This window comes from Felis catus, chromosome D3 (assembly GCF_018350175.1).
Source record: "Felis catus isolate Fca126 chromosome D3, F.catus_Fca126_mat1.0, whole genome shotgun sequence".
NCBI lineage: Eukaryota > Metazoa > Chordata > Mammalia > Carnivora > Felidae > Felis > Felis catus.
In genome coordinates, this window is record NC_058379.1 from 13,343,967 (window position 1) to 13,349,966 (window position 6,000).

A 6,000-nucleotide genomic window follows, 5' to 3' on the forward strand; every position below is an offset into this window, starting at 1 on the left:
GCCTGGGTCCCCGAGTGACTGGTTGGAGCCAGGCTCCTTCCAAACTCCCAGCTCAGATGCACTGGGCTGTGATGAAAACCCCACCCCTACTGGGGTGCCCACTGAGACGAGGCTTTGTCACTAGCCTGCCCTCACTCATCACACTCATCACACTCATCATATGATGTCTCATGTTTTTGACACAACGAAATTGTGGTTTAGGGTCTCCTTGGGAAAAGGCTCCCCTCCACCAGAACTCAAGCTTCGTAAAGGTGGGATCCTCCCGGGGGCCAGTTCCAGAGATTCACACACAGTGGGTCTTCAGGAAATACTTGTGGGAGGGAAGCTGCCTGCTTGGTAATGTTTCAACAGAGTCTCACTCGTGCCACTTAATATCCATCCTTTCCCGACACTCACACCATCACCCCTCCCTCCTCCCCGCCACGTCACCAGTGCAGCGACATCTAGAACCTGCTTGTCCAGCCAGATGTCGGACGTCACTATACCAACACCGAGCTGACTTCGTTCCCTCCCCACTGGCGGTAAAATCCGGGAAAAGCCAACCCGTGTGGGCTCCAAGCTGCACACGCTATATTCAGATGTTTACAGAAAGCCAGTGCACAAGGATTTGCTCGAAAGCTAAATTTCCTCTCAGCCAAAGCCCAGAAATACCTTTTAAACCTTGAGCAAATAAGCCAGAGAAGAAGGCATTTTTCCCTATGACGGAGACTTCAGAGCCTGGAGATGCTCATCTTTCCAAGGAAGCAAGCTTGCTGCAAAAGCCCACACCCAGAAGGCTCTCTGAACTTGCCGTCTGGCCCCAGCGCGGGTGGGACGGTGTCACCCGTCCCAGGCCTGACTTCAGACTGGACTTGGGGGTAACCCTCAGAGGCACGTCTAAGTCCACTCGGAGAGAGAACATGGGCTCCAAATAAAATTAACACGGGCCACTGTTTTACAAAACTAAGCAACCGAACAAAACCCTTTCTCCGTGGAGTGTTGAAATGAGTGGGACGAACCTTGACCGCGAATTCGCCGGAACCATCACTGAGGTTGAGAAGGCTGGCTGACATGTATCGGGCGCTTCTATGTGCCGGGTGAGGGCTTTCTAAGGGAACCCTGTTGCATCCACACAACAAGCTCCGGACACAGAAATGATCACGGTTCCTCTTTCACGGAGGCAGAAATGGACGCACAGGGAGGTTAAGTGACAGGCTCAGTTTCACAGAGCCAGTAGGTGGCTGTGCCAGGATCCTAAGTCAGCCCGGTCCCAGTTCAAAGCCCAGCTCGGCTTGGCTGTACTTCTTCCACTTCTCCAAGCATCTCAGGACAAAAATAGCGATGGTACCTATTTCATAAATTTAAGCGAGATGATAAGATGTGAAAGTAGCTAAAACGTTCGCTTTTCTCCTTGCATTTCATCTTGTGTGTTGTTTTATTTAGAAGGCGGGACTCAGGCTGCTGGCTGCGGGAAGCAGAACTCTGCGAGCCGGGCGTCTGGGTGGGCGCGGGCGGGGCAGGGGGAGCCGTGGGCCAGGAGGCAGGCGGTAGGGGTGGGGGTGGGGGCTGAGCGAGTTGGCAGGGGTTGAGGCGGTGAGAAGAGGCAGCGGCAGGGCTTGGCACGGGGAGCAGGGAGACCTCCAAAGCCAGCAGCGTCACCAGTGAAAACAACATCTTAGATGTGGTCGCAAAGGCACCCCACCAGATTTGGGCCGCAAAGGCACCCCACCTTTATCCTTGCAGCGGGGAGAATGGTTTGGCTGAGCAAGAAGGAAGTCGGGAGGGAAGAAAGAAAGGCTGTGGGCTTCTGGGAAGGTCGGCTTGAGGGATGCTTGGGAGAAGGAAGGAGCCACGCTTCCTCCGGAGGCTCTGGAGGGAGGATCCCTTCTCCTATCCTCCAGCTTCTGGTGGCCGCAGGTGGCTTGTGGCCGCTTTAACTCCAATGTCTGTCTCTGTCTTTACATGGCCTCTCCCTTCTCCTTTTCTCTTCTAAGGTCATTCATCATCAGATTTAGGGACCCCCTTAACCCGGAATGATCTCCTCTTGAGATCCTTACCTTTATTACATCTACAAGGGCCCATTTTTCAAATAGGGTCACCTCCACAGGGGGATGTATCTTTTGGGGGTTACCGTTCAGCCCGCTAAGGAAATAGAAGGATTCCCTTGCCCCCCCGCCCTTAAAACTCAACAATCACGAACGAGTTCAAATATAAACAAATACAGAATATAAAATAACAGTTATCTGTGTCCCCAGAATCCAAATTTAACAGATGTTAACATTTTTCCATAATTGCTCTGATCTCTGTCTTGGAAAAAAAAAATAATAAAACATTACAAACACCTTCCTTCTCCTCCTTCTCTCCTTCGAGATAACCACAGTCCTGAATTTTGTCTTTTGTTCTCGTACATGTTGTTACATTTCCACTGCATGGGTATGTAACGTTAAATAATTGATAGTATTAGTTCGCGTGCGCTTTAAAATTTTTATATAAATGGTAGCACACTGCATTTATCCTTTTAAAAATTAGCAGCTTTATAAAGATACAATTCACACATCAGAAAGCTCATCCTTGTCAAATGTACGAGTCGGTGCCTTTGAGTATGTTCACAGAACGGTGCGACCATCACCCCTGTCTAATTCCAGAACATTTTCATCACCCCCCAAAGAAGCCCATATCTGTTTCCTCTCCCCTCAACCTCTGGCCAGCACTAATCCGCTTTCTGCCTCTATGAACTTGTCTATTCTAGACATTTCGTAAAATATATGTGGTCTTAGGGGACTGGTTTCTTTAATCTAGCCTCATGTTTTCAAGATTCGTCCATGTCGTAGCATGTATCAATATTTCGTTCCTTTTTATGGCCCCAGATAGTCCTTTGGTTTATGCCACAGTTTGTTTCTCCATTCATCGGTTGATGGACCTTCGGGTTGTTTCTGCTCTTCGGCTATCATGGATAATGCTGCCATGAGCATTCACGTACAAGTTTTTGTGCGGACATTATGTTTCACGTCTCTTGGGTACATACTTAGGAGTGATCTTCTTTTTCTCTGTTTTTTAAAGTTTTTATTCAAATTCCAGTTAGTTCACACACACAGCGTACTGTTAGTCTCAGGTGTACAACATAGTGATTCAACAATTCCATACATTACCTGGTGCTCATCGCAACAAGTGCCCTCCTCAATCCCCATCATCCTTTTCACCCATCCCCCCCCACGCACCTCCCCTCTGGTAACCATCAGTTTGTTCTCTATACTTAAGAGTCTGTTTCTTGGTTTGCCTCTCTTTCTCTTTTGCCCCCTCCCTGCCCATTTGTGTCATTTCTTAAATTCCACATATGAGTGCAATCATATGGTATTTGTCTTTGTCCGACGGACTTATTGCGCTTAGCGTTAGACTCTCTAGCTCCATCCATGTCGTTGCAGAGGGCAAGACTTCATTCTTTTTCATGGCTGAGTAATGTTCCATTGTATATGCATATATATCACCTCCATTATTCTGTCATCCATCAATGGACACTTGGGCTGTTTCCATAATTTGGCTATTACAGATAACGTTGCCATAAACACCGGGGTGCGTGTGCCCCTTTGACTTAGTATTTTTGTGTCCTTTGGGTGAATACCTAGTAGTGCAATTGCTGGATCCTAGGGTAGCTTTATTTTTAACTTTTTGAGGACCCTCCATACCATCTTCCAGAGGAAGTCTGCATTCCTTAGGAGTAGTATTACTGGGCCATATGGTAGCTCTCTGTTTAATTTTTGGGGAACTGCCCGTTTTCCAGAGTGGCTACAGTATTTCACTGTACCACCAGCAATGTTGAGGGTTCCAATCTCTCCCCATTCTTGTCAATACCTGTCATCGGCTCTCTTTTTGATTATAGCCATCCGAGTGGGTTTGAAGCAGTCTCTCATTGAGGTTTAGATTCTCATTTTTCTGAGAGCTAATGATACTGGGCATCTTTTCCTGTGTGTATTTTCATTGGAGACATGGTCTATTCACATCCTCTGCCCACTTAAAAATTGGCATATTTTTTTTTTTTATTTTTGAGTTGTACGAGTTTTAAAAATATATTCGGGATACAAGTGCTTTATCAGATATACGATCTATAGATGTTTCCTCCCATTCTGTGGGAGCATGCACAAAAGTTTGAAATTTTGATGAAGTTCAATTTATCTGTCTTTTTCTTTTGTCATTTTTGCTTTTTTTTTTTTTTTTGGAAACTTTCAAAGAAAATGTTGCCCAATCCAAGGTCCTGAAGCTTTATGCCTATGTTTTCTTCCAAAAATTTTAGTTTTAGCTCTGACATTTCACTCTTTGATCCATTTTGAGTTAATTTTCATATATGGCATGAAGTAGGGGTCTGGCTTCATTCTTCCGCATGTTGCCCCAGAACAACGGGTGGAAAAGACTATTCTTTTCCCACTGAATTGGCTTGGTACCTTTGTTGAAAATCCGTTGACCACAAATGTCGGAGTTAAATTTGGGGCTCTCAATTATGTTTCATTGATCTATAATGTCTGTCTTTATGTAGTTCCACACTGTCTTGATTACTGTAGCTTAGTAGTAAATGAGGACATGTAAGTCCTCCAACTTTGTTCTTTTTCAAGATAGTTTTGGCTATTCTGGGTCTCTTGCATTTCCATATGAATAGTGGGATCAGCTTGTCAATTTCTGCAAAAAAGACATCTGGAATTTTGATGGAGGTGGGTTGGACCTGTAGATGAATTCGAGAGGCACTGCCAACTTAACAGTATTGTGTCCTCCAACCCATAATCATGCGATGTCTTTCTTTTTTTCTTATTTTTTTTAATTTTTTTTGATGTTTATTCATTTTTGAGAGAAAGACAAGAGCATGAGTGGGGGAGGGAGAGAGCGAGAGGGAGACACAGAATCCAAAGCAGGCTCCAGGCACTGAGATGCCAGCACAGAGCTCCATGTGGGGCTCAAACCCCCGAAACTGCGAGATCATGACCTGAACCGAAGTCGGATGTTCAACCAACTGAGCCCCCCAGGTGCCCCTCACGGGATGTCTTTCAATTTATCTAGGCCTTCTTTAATTTTTCAGTAATGTTTTATAGTTTTAAATATTTAAGTCTTGTAGTTTTGTTAACTGTATCCCTGAGTATTTTATGTTTATTGTTTTTCTTTTAATTTTTTTTAATGTTTATTTATTTTTGAGACAGAGAGAGACAGAGCGTGAATGGGGGAGGGTCAGAGAGAGGGAGACACAGAATCCGAAGCAGGCTCCAGGCTCTGAGCTGTGAGCACAGAGCCCAAAGCGGAGCTCGAACTCACAGACCGTGAGATCATGACCTGAGCTGAAGTCAGACGCTCAACCGACTGAGCCACCCAGGCGCCCCTATTTTTTATGTTTGTCGTAAATGGGATCGTTTTATTAATTTTATTTTCAGATGGTTTATTACTGACGTATAGAAATACAATTGATTTTTGTATGTTTGGTACTGCATCCTGCAACTCTGCCTAACTCATACTTAAGTCTGAATGGTTTTTTGTTTTCGTTGTTGCTGTTTGCATTTGTGGATTCTTTAGGATTTTTTATATACAAGATCACGCCATTTGCAAATAGAGGCAGGTTTAGATCTTCCTTTCTATCTGGTTGCCTTTTATTTCTTTTTCTTGCTTAATTACCCTAGCTAAAACCTCCAGTGCAATGTTGAATAGAAGTGGCAAGAGTGGATAGCCTCGTCTTGCTTCTAATCTTGAGAGAAAGCATTCAGTCTCTCATCATTAAGTATGATATCAGCTATGGATTTTCCATATATACAAGCCCTTCATCAGATTGTGGAAAATCCCTTCTATTCCTCATTTTTGAGTGTTATTTTTATTTTTTTTTTATCATGAAAGGATGCTGGATTTTATCTTTTTTAATTTTTTTTTTTTTTTTTTTAAGTAGGCTCCATGCCTGACATGGGGCTTGAACTCACGATCCCGAGATCAAGAATTACATGCTCTGCTGACTGAGCCAGCCAGGTGCCCCTGCCCCGGTCAAATATTCTTTCTGCA